Source organism: Panthera tigris, chromosome D4 (assembly GCF_018350195.1).
Source record: "Panthera tigris isolate Pti1 chromosome D4, P.tigris_Pti1_mat1.1, whole genome shotgun sequence".
Classification (NCBI taxonomy): Eukaryota; Metazoa; Chordata; class Mammalia; order Carnivora; family Felidae; genus Panthera; species Panthera tigris.
Window position 1 is genome coordinate 55,480,877 of NC_056672.1, and position 19,806 is coordinate 55,500,682.

Genomic DNA, 19,806 nt, shown 5'->3' on the forward strand with positions numbered 1-19,806 from the left:
TTCTTGCTTTTCCTATTAAGAAAATGCCCACTGGGGCACCTGCGTGGCTCAGTCAGTTGGGTATCCAACTCTTGATTTTGGCTCAGGTCATTATCTCATGGTTCGTGGGATGAAGGCCCATGTAGGGTTCTGCACTGGCAATGAGAAGCCTACTTGGGTTTCTCTCTCTCCCTCTCTCTCTACCCCTCTCCCATTCATACTCTCCCTCTCAAACATTTTTTTAAATACCCATTAAGAAAAAGAGAGAGAAAATACCCATTATTCTCAACTGTTTTCCAGAGAAGAAATTCATTTGTTCATTTCTGCAAAGAATAGGATTGGCTTAGATTAAGAACTTCAAGGGGGTGCCTGGCTGGCTCAGTTGGGAGAGCATGACTCTTGATCTCAGGGTCATGAGTTCAAGTCCCACACTGGGTGTAGAGATTAGAAAAAGATACAATAAAATTTAAAAAAATATTTTGGGGCACCTGGCTGCCTCAGCTAGTGGAGTTTGTGACTCAATCTCAGGGCTGTGAGTTTGAGCCCTACATAAGGTACAAAGATTACTTAAAATCATGGGGCACCTGTGTGGCACAGCTGGTTAAGCATCTGACTCTTGATCTCAGCTCAGGTCATGATCTCAGTTTGTGAGTTCAAGCCCCACACTGGGTTCTGCACTGATGGTGTAGAGCCTACTTGGGACTGTCTCTCCTTCTCTCTGACTCTCCCCCACTTGTACGCGCGCTCTCTCTCTCAAGATAAATAAAAATTTTTTTTAATAAATAAAATCTTAAAAACAAACAAACAAACAAAAACTTCAACTGATCTGGGAGACCCAGAGTAGCTAGCAAGAGGAACTCTTTATCACCCACCCAGGAGACAATAAGGCAGGCTAGGGTGCCAAAAAACTCTAGTATGAGATGCAATTCCATGCAACTAAACTGCTTGTGCCTACATGCCAGAAGCTGACCAAGCTGATACTTTTATTCTCCACAGCTGCTGAGGGCAGGGTCAAGCCTCCAGCAGCTGGTGAACAAGGTTAACTCCCCTACACCCAAGCTTGGCTGACAGAAGAGCCACAACATTATTTACTATTCTGTGCATATAATATGCCCATGGAAAAGATAAGTGCTGGTAAAGTCTGAACATTACAAAAATTATTTAAGTCCTATTTCCTCTTTCAGGTTACCTAAGGTCAAGGAGGAAAAAGTATTTAATTTTATCTATGGCTGCTTGCATACATCTGTCCCACTCCTACGTTGCTAATTTCTTGGCTATAAACCATCTTTTACCCAGAACTCCAGCTCAGCAGCTACCTTATTCTTATCCCCTGAAAAGTCTCTCATTATTCATGACTAGTCTTAACCCCCTTTTTTTTAATAGCCCTTTTCTCTCTCCCGACCCCCTCAAAAAAAGGTCTATACTATACAGGATTTCACAAGACCTATAAACTTATAATACTATACTCTTAAAAAAAAGAATACTGGGGCACCTGGATGGCTCAGTCAGTTAAGCATCCGACTCTTGATTTCAGCTCAGATCAAGATCTGCAGTTTGTGAGTTTGAGCCCCGCACTGCACTCTGCACTAACAGGGCAGAGCATGTTTGGGATTCTTTCTCTCTCTACCCCTCCCCTGCTCATCTCTCTAAATAAATAAATAAATAAACAAACAAACAAACATTAAAAAATGTTTTAAATACTATACTCTTAATTTAGATTACATTCAAATAAGCACTCCCCAAATACCAAAAGGATACCTTTATTAGAGGTTTACTACTCCACAGCCAAGGACTTTTAAAGGGTCTATTTTACGAAGTAAAAAAAAAAAAAAAAGCTTAATTATAAAAGACCAAATTAAAATAGAATTTCTATAAACCATTCCTTTACCAGAACATATTAATACCTTCCTCATAAATCCAGTAAAAATTCTTACACAGATACATACTCTTCCCCCCCACCCTTGCTCTACTTATATCATATTCTGTTCACCTTCCTATGTATTTTTCTCTGGTCTTGCCTGCCCCCCACCCCCCCCGCCCTGTCGCCCGAATTTGTATGTATCCACATATACAGCGGCACATCTACAGTCTGCTTTCAATTTCCATTTCTGAAAGCTTCCAAGTTCCTCACAGGCGCTAGCAACAAGGAATTACTGGATGCTAGGATCTCCTACCATGTTCTGACCCTGTAGTTACACTGGGCCTGGGTAACCAGTAGAATGAGAAAACAAGAAGGAGCCCAGGAGTGCCTGGGTGGTTCAATGGGTTAAGCGTCCGACTTCGACTCAGGTCATGATCTCACAGTTCATGAGTTCGAGCCCCATGTTGGGCTCTCTGCTGTCAGCACAGAGCCCACCTTGGATCCTCTGTCCCCACCCCCCCACTGACCTCCCCTGCAGACACACACTCTCTCTCAAAAATAAACATTTAAAAACAAAAAAGAGGGTGCCTGGGTGGCTCATACATTAAGCATATGACTTCAGCTCTGGTCATGATCGAGCACGAGTCCCACTTTTCTTTCTCTCTCTCTCTGCCCCCTCCCTCACTTGTGCCCTCTTTCTCTCAAAAACAAAACATATCTTTCAAAAAAAATTTTTTTCCAGGGACACCTGGCTGGCTCAGTCAGTGGAGCATGCGACTCTTGGTCTTAAGTCTGTGAATTCAAACTGCATGTTGGGTGTAGAGATTACTTAAAACTAGAATCTTTAAAAAAGAAAAAAAAAAATTTTCCCCAGGTTTCCAATGTGTAACTGGGATGTCAAACTACTACTCTGTAAACTAGTGGTTCTCAAAGTATGATGTCCAGGCAGCAGCATCACCTGAGAACCTCTCACAAACGAAAATTCTCAAGGTCATCCCAGACCTACAGAACCAGTAATTATGTTTAGAAAGTCAGTTTGTTTTTTAGGTCATCTCTACTCTCAATGTGGAGCTTGAACACACATCCCTGAGATTAAGAGTCACATGCTACACTGACTGAGCCAGTCAGGTGCCCCAGAAATTATGTTTAAACAAGACTTAATGGCACACTAAAGTTTGAGAATTACTGCTCTTAAAGAAACTTAGATAAGAATTTTGATCCCGAGTAGGGGTGCCTGGGTGGCTCAGTCAGTTAAGCCTCTTGACTTCAGCTCAGGTCATGGTCTCGTGGTTGGTGAGTTAGAGCCCCGCGTCGGGTTCAGTGCTGACAGCTCAGAGCCTGGAGCCTGCTTCCAATTCTGTCTCCCTCTCTCTCTCTGCCCTTCCCCTACTCACACTCCGTGTGTGTCTCTCTCTCTCTCAAAAATAAATAAACGTTAAAAAAAAAAAATTCAAAAAAAGCCGGGGGGGGGGGCACCTGGGTGGCTCATTCGATTAAGTGTCCGACTTCAGCTCAGGTCATGATGATCTTGCAGTCCGTGAGTTTGAGCCCCGTGTCAGCGTCGGGCTCTGTGCTGACAGCTCAGAGCCTGGACCCTGTTTCAGTTTCTGTGTCTCCCTCTCTCTGACCCTCCCCCGTTCATGCTTTGTCTCAAAAATAAACAAACGTTAAAAAAAAAAAAAAAAGGTTCCTATGTGATTTAAACTGAAAGATGAGAAAACTAAAAAAAAAACCACGATTTCACTTTTCTTATTTCACCTATATAAGAATCACAGTCTTACAAAATTCCAAAAAATACTGACCAATAGAAGAAAATAAAACCACCACCCAAAAATACAAAAATAAATCGTTAATTTATTAAGTATCCTTCCAGTGTTTTCTATTTGAGTGCATCACTGTCATCCACTAGAAATGGCTATATCATACTTTTACCACAGCACATTGGCAATATAAACTACTATGTAAAAGCAAGGCAGCATTGTAGTTACAGCACCTCAATTATCCTATTCAGCTGAGGAATCCAGCATTATGGAGCTATGAAAGAAAACTCTTCAAGGGCTAAAATGGTTTTGGTTCCAATCCTTTTTGATAGAAATGCCTCCTAAAATGCAATATATACTTCCCTTCCTTGAGAAATACAGTACACAACAAACATGATTTAACTTTTTTTGATTCTACATCGTTATTATACCCATGTGATGAGTAACGTGGGGAATTGGTCTGAATTTTTTTTTTTTTTAAACTCTTCGCCCAACATTGAGTTCAAACTCATGACCCAAGATCAAGAGCAGTGTGCTCTACCAACTGAGCCAACCAGGCGCCCCAGTCTGAAAATATTCTAACTCCAGGGCACTTGGGTGGTTCAACTCTGATTTGGATCAAGTCATAATCCCAGCATCGTGGGATTGAGCCCCACATTATGCTCTGTGCTGAGCATGGAGCCTGCTTGGGATTCATTCCCTTCCTCCCTCTGCCTCTCTTTCCCTCCCCTTCCCCGCCCCCTCCCCTGCTCACACTCTATAATTAAAAAAATAATAAAATATTCTAACTCCAAGACATAGCTAGGAACTTGCTTTCCTAAATAAATTCATTTTATCATTGTCTTACTTATCCTTGGCCTCTTTCTCAAAAGTGGCACCATTTATGTATCTGCAGAACTTCTGGGCCCCATAGTATGGCTACTTTTCAAAAATAGTTTCTGAACTCAAGGACAATGCAGTTTCAAATGGTCATTCATTTATTTTAAAATCATCTGCACTGGGCACCTGGGTGGCTCAATCAGTTGAGCATCTGACTCTTGATTCCCAGGATCATGATCCCATGATCCTCCTGAGTGTGGAGACTGCTTAAGATTCTCTCTCTCCCTGCTCCTCTCCCCAGCTCACACTCTCCTAAAATAAACAAAAAACAAAAAAAAAAATCTGCATTATTTTTACACTGATTTGTTGTCTTTTGGGGGATAGAGAGCGACTTTCCACCAAGCCTTATACAGAGTAAGCCCTCAAACCTTGATTTTCAGCAGATTGCAGAAGGACTTCTAGCACTTCTAGCTTGAGTGATTAAGAGACAACCTTACCACCTGTCAGCATGCACTTAGGTCAGCATGCATTTTACCAAGGAGGAAAGGAGAGATGGAGGAAGGAAAGAAAGAAGAGGGCAAATTTATTTCCTGGGTATTAACAAAAATTGGTAATAAATTCCAAGTGAATGTTCCCATCTCAAATCCTCCTGTCCCTAACCCTACTCTAATGTTGCTCTTCCCCAACCATGTTCAGCTGCATTAGTCCCACCTATCCTCTCTGGACAGTCTCAGAGTCATTAGAACAGGACAGACTTAATGCCAACAAGTCTTAGTCTGTAATACAGACATGTTTTTTGTTGTTTTTTTTTTCTTTTTTTCTTTAGTAGGCTCCACACCCAATGTGGGGTGTAAACTCACAACCCTGAGATCAAGAGTCACATGCTCTACCAACTGAGCCAGCCAGGCACCCTGAGACAGACATGTTTTTATAAATTTTTTGTCTTCACATCCTCACTTCCATTCCATCCCCACCCTCCACCTCTGCATCCATCAGATCAAGATTAACTTCTCATTAGTAACTCTGTCCCAAGGCCTTCTGAGGGAAAGAATATGCAGGGGAGTTGCCTTCTCCTTTTGGCCTATTTCCTCTTCATAAGACCCCCTGAGAAAGGGGAAGGAAGAAGGTGTCAAATTGTAGGCTAATCTACCTCATCATCCTTGGGGAGACAAGTTTAATAAGCCAAATGTTTCTTTTAGTCAAGTCCTACTAACCAGTTACATCAGTTACAAAAACCAAGAATCTTTATTCTTGATACTCTAAGCCAAAACAGTATTTAATCAAAATTATCAATTTAACTCCTATCTTATTTTCAAGCACAGGAAAGCCTTAACAATAGTTAATGCAGGAAAACCTCCAAACTCCAAAGTGTGAAAAGGACTTCAAGAAATCTCCCATATACAACAACACTCAAAAATGTTACCTAGTTCAACTCATAATCACTTAATAGCCACTTCAAAGTTTTAGTCTTCATCTCACATTATTTTATTGTTTTGATTTTTGGGTAAAGTGGCATCTCTGCTAACCATTCTCATATAGTAAACTGGATATTAATGCTAAAAATGATTACATCCCAACCATACTTTCACAAGAGACAGAACTTTACAAATCTCCAATTCTTACTGAAGAGAGATGAGTAAAAATACTTCAAGTTATTCTTTTTCACAGCTCTGCATGAGCCATTTAAACACCTGGCACTCAATTGTTATAAATACACAAATATTTCACAACTGATTTATACAAGTTCAGTAGATCCATTATGAAGCTAGTCCACAACAGTAATACCATCTCTAGCTGTTACTGTAAGCCAGAAATATAAACACTGATTTAAGTACTTCAGACCCACAGTTTTTCATTACCCTTCTCCAATCTCCCTAACGAATCCAAGACATACTCGAGTTGTTTAAAAAAAAAAAAAAAGTGTATTTGTTTCATTGTAATGGTGACTTTATTACCATTTCACTCATGCCAAAAGCAACTTTTTTTTTTTTTTTAACGTTTATTTATTTTTGGGACAGAGAGAGACACAGCATGAACGGAGGAGGGGCAGAGAGAGAGGGAGACACAGAATCGGAAGCAGGCTCCAGGCTCTGAGCCATCAGCCCAGAGCCCGACGCGGGGCTCGAACTCACGGACCGCGAGATCGTGACCTGAGCTGAAGTCGGACGCTCAACCGACTGAGCCACCCAGGCGCCCCCAAAAGCAACTTTTTAAAAAATGTCAGTTACATGAACAACGTATCTATCAAAACACAGATGTTTTGATTCAAATGTTAACACATCTGACACACACTAGGCTTCGTTTTCATTCATATACCAAAAATAAAATTCCTTAATAAGGAAATCTCCTACCACTACTATTGAGAAAGTATTCCCTACCTTTTTCCTTCTGACAAGTATGTGTTTAAAAACCGGCTCAACTATTCTCCACATCCACATTAATCTCAAGAACAAAGGGTTATAAAAATTACCCTCCAACACTCTGGGAAACTGCATGTTCTACCAGGTAAGCAATGACTACTTAAACTGTGTGTCTCAAAAAGGATACACACTAACTGACTCCAGTTCCTCATCAAACATCTCCTTAACTTGTAGTCTGGTTTCTATCACTCTATTACTCCAACATTAAGAAAAATGCTATTTCCCAGGTCACCACTGAATTAACTGTCAAATCTTTTTTCTATTCTCATTCTTTCACCGGTCTCTGGCATTCAACACATTTCATAATTTTATTCCTGTGGCTTTTCAGACACCACATCCTGGTTCTTTTTTTTCCCCCCTCAAATCCTCAGCAGCATCACATCCTTCCCCAAGCCCTGACCTGTAAAAAATTTCAATTCTTGAGCACACTCTCCCTTCCCACAGAAATTTTATGCTCTACTGGCATCAATAATTACCTCCAACTTCAAAGCAAAAGACCTCATGTCTCTCCAAAGATTCAGCCCACATCTAACTGCCTACTAGGTATCTAACCTATAAAGAAATTCATCCAAATGCATCTCATTCGAAGACTTGCACAATTTTCCAAGTGACCAATATTTTTCAGTGTTCCAGAGCTCAAAACTTTTTAATTTTTTTCAATGTTTATTCATTTTTGAGAGAGAGAGAGAGAGAGAGAGAGAGAGAACAAACAGAGGAGGAGCAGAGAGAGAGGGAGACAGAATCAGAAGCAGGCTCCAGGCTCTGAGCTGTCAGCACAGAGCCCGACGCGGGGCTCCAACTCACAAGCCACGAGATCATGACCCGAGCCGAAGTCGGACACCCAACGGACTGCAGAGCTCAAAACCTTTAAACCATTCTTTTAATGCCACCATTTCTTTAAGGCCTGTATCTATACCTTCCTTTACAATTCTGCCATCAACTTAGTATAGGTACCTGAATTAAGGGTCACTGTTTGTATTTAAAGCCTCCTCCTGTCTTCTAAGAATAAATTAGGTAGCCCAGTCTAGTACTAGTTTTGATGTCAGTGTTACATACATAACCCAGCAGTTACAAGATACCTTTATCAACTATAATATCAATAATTGCCTCCTGGTTCACTGAAACTTCATACCCTTATTTACCTGTCTGAACTAGCTTAACGGTAAAACTGATTACACAGTGATCTGTTTCATATTTCAGAATACCACTAAAATCCATCATCTTCTGTTCACAAATCAACTCCTTGATAAAATACAAGCTCTTTATTCCTTTCTGATCCATACACTTTGGTCAAAATGGCCTTGCAATTCTCCCAAATTGCACCTACTTTTTTGCCTCCACCTTCCATTGTCATGGTTTCTCAACATCATACCGTTTCTTATTTTCTGTCCCTCAGCATAAACAGCAATTACTCTCTACTCGATGTCCACAACTCCACAGCATTTTAGGGCCACTTAACAATATATTAAACAGCCCTACTTGACAGCAGTTTGAGTTCTTAAGTGTAATTTTCATGCAACCGCATGGCTTTCTTCCAACTGTTTTCACAGTGTGCTATCAATTGCCACTTCTCAGTGTTATGTGCCTGACCTCCTCCTAGAATGCACCTAAAATTGGCAGAGGGCTTAGAGATCAGCTCACCTTGCTGATTAGAACAGCTAGTAAAATCAGAATGAAAAATGAAAGCAAAGGCAGTTTTAAACTACAGAAATCAAATCTAAACATCTCACTAAATGCCAACATATAAAAGCAGAAGTGGGGCACCTGGCTAGCTCAGTTGGTAGAGTATATGATGCTTGATCTTGGGGATGTGAGTTCAAGCCCCATGCTACGCATAAAGTTTACATAATTAATTAGATAAGTAAATAAATAAGATAGATAAAAGTGAAATGGAGCCTAGCGGAACCAGACTCAGGAGTTCAAGGACCACACCTACATCTTCATCCTCTTATTCCCCATCCAGTGCAAAATCACAGGTTTATGCACCACAAATGTGGACACTGACTTATCATCTAGCACTTGGCTACATTCCCTGAGAGCATTATTTCAGACAGGTACAGTAGTACAGTATTTGTGATTAAGATTTGGAAGTCACACAGACCTGCACTCTACAAATTACATGATTAAGTAACCTTGACCCAGTACTTTACTCTTTCTCAAACCTGGAAGGAGCACCAAACAAAATAATGTACCTCAAATGCTTAGTCTAGATCCTAATAGCTACCATAAATAATAACTATATTATTAATGAACATTGGTCACTTCTGTTTCTGATTTAATTTCAAAATATTTCCTATTTATTCAAAACTATTCAAATAATTTTGCTGAGTTACAGAAAATATCATAAAGTTCACCCTTTTTAAGTGTAAAATTCAATGACTTTTAGTATTTACCAACTGCACAACTATCACTGCAGGCCAACTATCACTCCAATAAAAGCCTTTGCGACACTGGTCATTTCTTTCTCCCACAGATCGCTAGATTGTCAGAGTATATGAACTGGTTCATGGTATGCTATATATCCCATTACAGCTGGGATCTTTTGGTAAAGCAAGATAAACATTAGAACAATTAAACAGCTCAAAATGCCTTAAAAAAAAAAAAAAGACTCGGGGTGCCTGGGTGGCTCAGTCAGTTAAGCGTCCGACTTTGGCTCAGGTCATGATCTCACAGTTCGTGAGTTGGAGCCCTGCTTCCAATTCTGTCTCTCGCTCTCTCTCTGCCCCTCCCCTGCTTGCAGTCTACATCTCTAAAAAATAAACACTAAAAAAAAATTAAAAATAAATTTACAAACTCTTCTATGGTAAATAATTGTAAATGGCCTATATTAACAAGGTTTTTATTGCTGTAACCACCATCTGGATTGTTCTGTAATATACAAGGGTATTCTCCCACCATTACCTTAGTACTCCCAATCACAAGGAATTAAAAAGATAGTAAATAAACTGAAGTACCAGAGCTAAGAATTCTGAAGAGGTCATATGGTCTCCAGCAATTCAAAGAAGGGTTTCATCAACTCATTGATATACCAAGAAACTTTTAATCACAATAAAATGAAATCTTGAGGGAAAAACTTAAACATTCAGTATGTTACTATGAAAAGCGAACCCAAAGAAAATGTTTAATGTGACTAACTTATATCAAAAATAACTTAGTTTCTCTTGCGGCACCTGGCTGGCTAAGTCCATAGAGCGTGAGACTTTTGATCTTGTGGTTGTGAGCTCGAGCCCCATATACAGGGTGTAGAGATTACTTAAAAATAAAAAAAATTAATAAATTTAACAAACAGAATAACTTAAATTTCCTTTACTAGCTGCTGCAAATAAACTACCAATCAAGGCCAAACAAAAGATACAATAACATAGTTATCAAAATAGCAAATTATAATAAAACTGAATTATAAACATTAAATTCTCTTGGGGTGCCTGGGTGGCTCGGTTGGTTAAGCGTCCGACTTCGGCTCAGGTCATGATCTCACGGTCCGTGGGTTCGAGCCCCGCATCGGGCTCTGTGCTGACAGCTCAGAGCCTGGAGCCTGTTTCAGATTCTGTGTCTCCCTCTCTCTGTGACCCTCGCCCGTTCATGCTCTGTCTCTCTCTGTCTCAAAAATAAATAAACGTTAAAAAAAAATTTTTTAATTCTCAGTTTGTTTTTTTGGTTTTTTTTTACATTTCAAAGATTTTTTTTTATGTAATCTCTACACTCAGCGTGGGGCTTGAATTCACAACCCTGAGATCAAGAGTGGCAAGCTCCATCAACTGAGCCAGGCAGATGCCCCTAAAATTCTAAGTGTCTTAACAAAAGAGACAATTATAACTATAGGAATTTGTCTACTATTGATCCTATAGGAAGAATACAGGAAAAATAAGGCTCAGTTTCCCACTGGTTCAAGGAAGCCTCTCTAATATCCAGACTCAAATGACAATGCTTTGCTGTCACTCCCAAAAGGATTCTGGCTCCTAACTGCATTGTTCTATTTCAGTCTTCCCATCAGAATGCAAGCACCTAGAAAACAGGAACAGTGCATTATTCTTCTGTATCCCCAACACTTAACAGTTGCTGACAAGTAGCAACATTCAATCTAAGTGAAAACCTGTATAGTAGCACGTATCATTAACAACAACAACAAAAACTATTACTCAGGCCTAATCTGGGTTAACCTACATTCTGAGCATTTCACAGAAGTAAAATGCCGTAAGAATTTACTATCTAAAGTTTTTATTTATGTAAGCGTTTACCCTTATTCCCACGCATCAAGAAGACTTTTCATCACTGTTTCAAAAAATCTGAAGTCTGCACAGATTAGCAAGATACATAGAACATTTTTAGTCTATCAGCCCAAGAAAGTTACACTTATCCTACAATAAATTGCAATTTACTTAACACTAGCAAGAATTATCTAAACTAGGGGCGCCTGGGTGACTCAGTCCATTGAATGCCCAACTCTTGATTTTGCCTCAGGTCATGATCCCTGGGTCATGGTATCAAGCCCTGAGGCAGGCGGGGGCTGGGCACCAAGCCTGCTTAAGATTCTTTCTCTCCCAAGGGGCGCCTGAGTGGCTCAGTTGGTTGAGCATCTGACTTCGGCTCAGGTCACAATCTCAGGGTTCATGAGTTCAGCCCCACATTCGGCTGTCAGTGAAGAGCCCTCTTCTGAATCCTTTATCCTCTTCTCTCTCTGCCCCTCCCCGACTCGTGCTCATGCACTCTCAAAAATAAATATTAAAAAAAAAGATTCTCTTCCTGTGCCCCTCTCCCACCCGCACTCATGCTCTAAAAATAAACCTTTCCTTAAAAAAATAAAAAATAAAAACAAAAGAATTATCTAACCTAAGTAACAGTAGTTATCTTGCTTATCAGATGTGACTGGCCATTATGCCTGATAATGAACAAAATAACTGCTTAAGTGGATTGTCATTATTCTACTTCAATACATATATAAAGCAAAAACTGAGTTAGAAAAGATTTTGTGAACTGGGAAATCTAAATATGAATTTTTATCAGATATTATTAGGATTACTCTTTATATATATTATTAAATATTCATTTCCTAGGTATGATTATATTACTATGATTATTTGTAAGAGAATCTCTTTATTGTAAAGAGATATTTGCTTAGGAGGGGCACCTGGGTGGCTCAGTTAAGCGTTGAACTCTGGTCATGATCTCAGTTTGTGAGTTGGAGCCCCACATTTGGCTCTGTACTGGTTAGAGCAGAGCCCGCTTTGGATCCTGTCTCCCTGTCTCTCTGCCCCTGCCCCGCGCATGCACTTTCTTTCTCAAAAATAAATACTTGGGGCATCTGGGTGGCTCAGTCGGTTAAGCGTTCGATTCTTCATCTTGGCTCAAGTCATGATCTCATGGTTCGTGAGATCAAGCCCTACGCTGAGCTCCCCACGGTGCCAACACAGCACCTGCTTGGGATTTCTCTCTGCCCCTCCCCCCCCAAAATAAATAAACTTAAAGAAGTAAACATTTAAAAAAAGAAAGAGACACTTGCTTAGGAAATACTCAAGCATAAACGTCACGATGTTTCACCTTACTTTCAAATCAGCCTCAAAAGATGTACAAGGTAGAGAAAAAAGTCAATGTAGCAAAATATTAAGTACTGACTCCAAGTCAAAGGTATACTATGCTCTGGGGCACCTGGGTGGCTCAGTTGGTTGGGTGTCCAACTTCAGCTCAGGTAGTGATCTCTCAGTTTGTGAGTTCAAGCCACACATAGGGCTCTGTGCTGACAGCTCAGAGCCTGGAGCCTGCTTCAGATTCTGTGCCTCTCTCTCTCTCTCTGCCCCTCCCCAACTCGTGCTCTCTCACCTCAGGTCATAATCTCAGGGTTTTGTGGGCTCAAGTCCCATGTCGGGCCCCACTGCTTGGGATTCTCAGCCTCCCCCTCTCTCTCTCTGGCCCTCCCCCACTCATGCTGTCTCTCTCAAAATAAATAAATAAACTTAAAAAAAAAAAAAAAAAAAGCTGAAGGAAACCAAACAGAAGAATGAAAACTACAAAAAGGTCAGAAAAACAATAACGACCAGGCATGTAGAAGACTTTGATGGCAGAAATATATACAAAATATCCTCAATTATAATTAACATTGACAGTTCCCACGCTCCAGTTAAAAGAGAAATCTGCAGAATATATTAGCAAAGCAAAATCCAGCTGTGTGATGTTCATAAAAGATGTATCTAAAACATACCACTAGAATTGCCTAACGCATTTAAAAATTAAAGCAGTATCAGGGGCGCCTGGGTGGCTCAGTTGGTTGAGCGACCAACTTTGGCTCAGGTCATGATCTCGGGGTCTGTGAGTTCAAGCCCCGCGCTGGGCTCTGTGCTGACAGCTCAGAGCCTGGAGCTTGCTTCAGATTGTGTGTCTCCCCCCTCTCCTCTGCCCCTCTCCTGCTCATGCTCTGTCTCTCTCTCTCTGGATAATAAATAAACGTTAAAAAATTAAAAAAAAAAAAATTAAAGCAGTATCAAATATAAGTAACGATGTGGAATTCTTATCAATTCAGTCTTGGGAATTAAATTCTGATATCTAAGATATCCATTATATGTATGCATTAAGCATCTTCCTGAGGCTTCTTGGCATCAGACGTTTAACATCCTCAAGAGAACTGAAAAAATAATCACACAATGTTCTGTGTTCTGTAGTTCAGGTGAAGAGCCTAATAAAAAATGACCATACAACACAGTTTGAGATCACCTAGTAGTATCGCTTCTCGGCCTTTTGGCTAAGATCAAGTGAGATCACCTAGTAAAGTTACACATACTCCACACAACCCAAAACTCCACTCCCAATTACACAGTCTTGAGAAATCTGTTTATTTTAGGGGGAGGGTTGGGTTGTACAAATGTTCACATAGAGAGAAGTAAAATTTCTAATCATAAAAAAATGGAAATGACACAAACATTCATCACAATAGAGTAAGATGTGGCATATCCTTTTTTTTTTTTTTTTTTCATGTTTACTTATTTATTTTGAGAGACAAGAGCCAGCAAGGGAGGGGCAGAGAGGGAGAGAGAGAATCCTAAACAGACTGGCCACAATCAGGGCAGAGCCCAAGGCTGGGCTTCAGGCTTGATCTCAGGAAATGTGGTATCATGGCCTGAACCCGAAATCAAGAGTCTGACACAACTCACTCAGTCACCCAGGACCCCCAGATGTGGCACATCCTTACAGTGGAGTACCATACTACTGAAAATTATCAAATTGGTAAAAACCAATATGAATGAATCTAAAACATGTAAGAGGAAAAAGTATCAGAATCTCATAAATTCCACTTAACTCAAGATTGATGGGACACCTGACTGGCTCAGTTGGTAGAGCATGGGACACTCGATCTCAGGGTCCTGAGTTCAAGCCCCATGTCAGGGGGTATAGTTTACTATGAATTAATGAATAAATGAATGAATGAAGCAAGCTTGAAAATGGGCAACAATAGACCATGTATTAGTTATGGATTATATGGAATAAAAATTATTCTAAAAAATAAACAACAACAACAACAAAGTAGAATAATGGATACCTCTGGGAAAGAGGGAAAGGAATGCCTTGGGAGATGACAGGCTTTCAGGTAACAATGCTCTATTTCGTGGGTAGTCATTTTATTTTTGTTTTTGAAAACTCTACATGTGTTTTTATATCTCATATACCTTGTCCAATATGTATCTTTTATTTCTCAATAAAAATCATTAAGTATAAAAGTATTATTCCAGGGGCACCTGGGTGACTCAGTCAGTTAAGCTTCCAACTCTTGATTTAGGCTCAGGTCGTAATCTCATGGTTCAGGCTCTATCCTGACAGTGGGGAGCCTGCTTGGGATTCTGTCTCCCTCTCTCTCTGCCACTTCGCTGCTCACAATTTTTCTCTCAAATATAAATAAAAATATTTTTTAGGGGCGCCTAGATGGCTCAGTTGGTTGAGTGTCCAACTTTGGCTCAGGTCATAATCTCACGATTTGTGAGTCAGACTCTGTGCTGACAGGTCAGAGCGTGGAGCCTGCTTCTGATTCTATATCTCCCTCTCTGCCCCTCACTCCCCTCAGAAATAAAATTTTTAAAAATTAAAAATAAAAATATTTAAAAAGCATTATTCCACTTTAAGTATGTATTACTTAACATAAAGAAAAAAAGGATTTATAATGAAATGTTAAACCATGATTAAGTCCTTTTTATCTTTTTTTATTTATTTATTTTTTTTAAGTAATCTGAACCCAACGTGAGGCTCGAACTCACAACTCTGAGATCAAGAGTTGCATGCTCTTCCAACTGAGTCAGCCAGGCACCCCATAATTTTTATCTTTTAATTTTCTCAAATTTTCTAAAATGTATTTTCTTAGTCTGATCCTGAAACATTCTGTAAGATGAAATTTTGAGAAAAGAGGAGGAAAAAAAATTAATTTGGGTCTAAAAATTATGTATTAGGCTTATCAAATCAATCCTAAAGCTAGTCTTTTTTTTTTTTCCTAAACCCTGTTTCAGCTAAACCTGTATTTTTTTAAGCCCACTTTACTCTCTTGTTTAATGATTTGGCAATGCTAAACACCGTTATCAAATGAAAAATCCCACGCTTCAAAGAGCACACATTCCAGCCAGGTAGACACACAATACAGGTAGCACTATACACCTTGCCCAAGCCCATGAGGTTGTTAAGATATTTTAGGTTTTCATCTACCTAACCTGGAAAGCAGCATGTTATGGTGCCAAGAACAGTCAGTCAGAAGGCCTACAACCTCCTCAGTTGAGACTGAGTGTTCAGAGTGTTTTTGTATGGGGATGAAAGGGCACAAGGAGGCAGAAAAAATAAAATGGAGAGAAAACACAGGGAAGAGAAATAAAAGAGGGAGTGGAGAGAATTAAAAGACACAGGGAGAAAAACACTATCAACAAGAAGCAACTCCGAGCTTCCAAAAGTCTTCACACAATATCTAGGACTGATCTGATTAAGACTACATGTAAAAAAAATGAGTAAAGAGTAACATTGTTAAGTATTATTGGACTGTGTGCATACACTATAACTTTAAATGAGATAGTTCCTATGTGATATTTTACTTAACAAGTTAATAATAACACTACACCAATAGCAAGAAACAAAGTTACAGCAACAGTAAGCTTGGAACTAAATCCAAATGAAATTCCCTCCTCTTTAAATCCTTAAAAATCTTTAAAATGAATTTTAAGTTTGAGACCCAATCAAATATATGTTCCATTACTTTTCATATTCTGAATGAAGAAAAACAGAGCTACATATTCCTAACAACTTTTCAAAGAACCCCATGTAGTTTTAAATGAAACACCTACTCCTTTATCCAAGTCCGGTTTCATAAATTAACTCCATGGGGCTTAAACTCCCAATCCCGAGATCAAGAGTGGCATACTCCACCAACTGAGCCAGCCAGGCATCCCTAATTTACTTTCTTTAAAAAAAATCCAGGACATGGGCTCCAGGGTGGCTCAACTGGCTAAGTGTCCTACTCTTTTTTTTTTTTTTAATGTTTTTTATTTATTTTTGAGAGAGAGCATGAACACGGGAGGGACAGAGACTGGGGGGAGGGGGTAAGGATCCAAAGTGGGCTCTGTGCTGACAGCAGCAAGCCCGATGCAGGGTTCAACCTCATGAACCACGACCTGAGCCAAAGTCAGAGGCTCGAGCATGGAGCCTGCTTGGGATTCTCTCAGTCCCTCTCTCTGTGACCTCCCTCTTCTCTCGTACGTGCACTGCTCTCTCAAAATAAATTAATAAAAATCTCTCTACCCCTCCCCAACTCTCTCAAATTAAAAAATACAATATATAAGGGGCGCCTGAGTGTCTCAATCAGTTAAGCTTCCAACTCGTGGTATTGGTCAGGTAGTATCTCAGGATTTGTGAGATCAAGCCCTGCATGGGGTTCTGTGCTGACAGCCAGAGCTTGCTTGGGATTCTCTCTCTCCTCTCTCTCTCTCTCTCTCTCTGCCCCTCCCTCACTTGTGTGCATGCTCTCTCTCAAAATAAACATTAAAACAATGTTTTAAATATACATATATAAGAAAAAATACAGGACATGCAGCATCTTTGAGAGAAACACTGTAAAGAAATCTCAAAAAAAAAAAAAAAAAAAAACCACGGTAGAAAATATCAATATATGCAGTCTGTGTATCTGTAAAAACAAACCTGTTAAATTTGATTCCTGGACTTTAGAATGAAAAAAAGGATTTCATTCCTAAATATTCGACAGTTGGGTCAAAATTATTCAAAACCAGCTACAGGCTTATATGGTTGATATTCCCTGTAAGTCTTCCCTCTCTTTGCCTTCCTTCAAGTTACATCTCCAATCTCCTTTGGGGCAGAGGTAGGGGGAGACAACTGCTTCCAAGACCTATCAATGATCCACACCATCTTACCAGTCAACACCACCAGTACAATACGCCCCACTTTTAAAGGGCATTCCATTTACTCAAATTAATTAAGGGCTAACGGGTATTTGCTGACCTCGTAAAGATTAATAAACAAAATAAGACAGATTTAACAACAGGAACTTCACAGTCTGTGAATTCATGCAGGCTCCTTTTGAGCAGGCATTTGCTTACACCAAAAAAAAAGTGCCTAATAACAACAAAAACTTAATCATTTTTAAAAAGGACTGGAGGATCAATACTTGAAGACTAATACTTTCAAAGAAAACGCTCCACTTCAGACCAGTTCAAAACTTCAAGATTGGTTTATACCCCTCTACATACAGTATATGATTAAAGGAGTAGAGAAAGCAACCAGTTCCCACTATAATTAACCCACAGGGCATAAGGCATATTGAAATTAACCCATTCTTCTCCATGTTCTCCTACCATTTCTCCCTCAACAATAAGTCACTAACACTGACACCGCTGTTGAGCACTGCACAGGCTGCATCAGTTACCAGGAAAGGGAAGCAGAGTTGTTATTGTTGTTCTAGCCTTGTTCTAAGGCAGCTCCATGTGACTGCTGCCGGTCCAGCCCACATTTAAAGACAGAGGCCAGAGGAAACCAGAACGGCAGGAAATAGGCAGGAGAGGCAATTACCACAACCTTTTCCCATGGCCTCATTGCTATGCCACCACTTCCAGCCATATTTCAATTGTAACAGAAACCCCCCCTCTCTGAATTAATTTGTGAGGGTCAGAAGCAACAAGGAAGCAAACAATGAAAATCACAGCTGTGGAAAACAAGCAGGACAGTGGCGGGGGAAATTTTCATCACACATGTGAACTAGGCATAAAAAACAAAAATCAGATGGAACATATGGGAAGTAAGCAGAAGAGTAGTGTGGAAAACTAATCACTTCTGCCTAATAAGAGAAGTGTTCACAGCAATGGGAGGATGATAGCTTGAGCCCTGCAGGCAGGTAAGAGATATTGGTGAACAGGACAACTCTATCCTCTCCATAGAGGGGAATTTATTCCCTTTCCTGAAACAGATAGGTATCATCCCAATCTAGGCACCTAACACCTAGGATACAGGAGAGCTTCCTTCCATCTCCATTAGACAAACTGACACTAAAAATTAGTATATACAATTCGTGACAAAAAGTGAGGAACACACTAACTACTGACATAACTCTTGGTTTAAAGAGGTATACCATAATTGAAGAGAAAATAAAAAAGGCCTGGGTTCACCCAAAAAGTTAATTGTATATGCCCTTCAAATAAAAGATGATGTTTGGATACCTTATAAAGACCTTCAAAAGCTCTCAACTGTTAGGACACACAGGGGCTAAAGACAATAAGCCTAAATACTGACAGACCATATACATCAAATAGGAGTATAAACCAATATCCAACAGAGGAAGTAGTAAACTACAAGATTATTTCAAACAGGAAATAACAGGAATGATGACAGGATTAACTCCTACAGAGAACAGAATATGAGACCAGAGTGGTAGGTCTTGAGATGCCTGGGCAAATAATCAAGATTGAAAACCGAGGGGAAAAGGTGGAAAAGCCAAGTGGGAAACGTGATTCAGAGGCAAAGAAGACATATAATACACTAAAGAAAGAATAACATTTTAAATACGTACTACAATAAAGCTTCAGTTTACAATGCGTTCTCATAACTACATTAAAAAAAAAAACAAACTCTGATACAACCAGGCTCGAGGAACCGAGACTGAGGAGGAAAACTGAGTCCCCAGAGTCTAACACCAAAACCTTCCAGAATGAAAAAGGGTAGAACCTAACTATCCCTCCGAGTATGCCAGGAAAGGCTACAGAGCGCAGAAGTTGGGGTTTAAGATGTCTAGTCCCAAGACAAGTGACAGGCGTGAAAACGGAAAGGTGGTCTGTGGTCAGGATGGGGACCATCAGCGTTGAGCGGGAGCTCCAGCGGACAGGCAGGGAGGGAGAGGTGGGAGAAAAACCACACCCTCCAGGGCAGAAACCCGAAGTGGGGGGAGGGGAAGGCGCCCCCTGGGGTTGGGTGGGGCCAGGCCGACTAGGACAGGGGTAGGCAGGAAGAAGCACAGGACGACCACGGGCGAGGAGGAAGGAAGGCGTCCGGGCCTGGGCATACTGAGGACGCAAGAAGCTGGCGAGGGAAGCTTGGCCCGGTCTTCATGAGTGGGCGCTGGGGCAGTACGAAGAGGGTTAGGAGAAAGAAGAACTGAACCAGGACGAGAGAGCGCACGCTGCCACGCTCAGGGCTCTGGAACAGGGAAGGAAAAAGAGGGTGCCAATTACCGCTGCTGTTCTCGCTGGACTCGGGACCAGCTGCCGCCGCCACCGCCGCTCGTTACCTGCCAATGTGCCTCTTACAAAGCGGCGGCGGCGGCAGAGGCGGTCCGGCCCGTCACGTGACCTCCGCGTCACGAGGGAAGGAGGAGCCACCACACGTAGCTAGAGCGCCACTCATCAGCCCGCCCACAGAGCGCGTTGCTTCGCCTAGCCTCCCCCAAGCCTAGTAGGAGAGGCCAACAGCGCCGCGGCGGAGGCAGGCACGGGAAGGAATAAGGGAAATT

At 40.7% G+C, this 19,806-nt stretch overlaps 1 protein-coding gene across 1 annotated transcript in view; it reads right to left on the reverse strand.

The window, feature by feature from the left end:
• UBAP2 (ubiquitin associated protein 2) overlaps positions 1–19,609 on the reverse strand; it is a 111,058-nt gene extending 91,449 nt beyond the window's left edge. The window contains 1 exon segment of the mRNA XM_042964143.1: positions 19,529–19,609. The gene's annotated coding sequence lies outside the window, so the exon portion shown is untranslated.
• Positions 19,610–19,806: the final 197 nt, after the last annotated feature.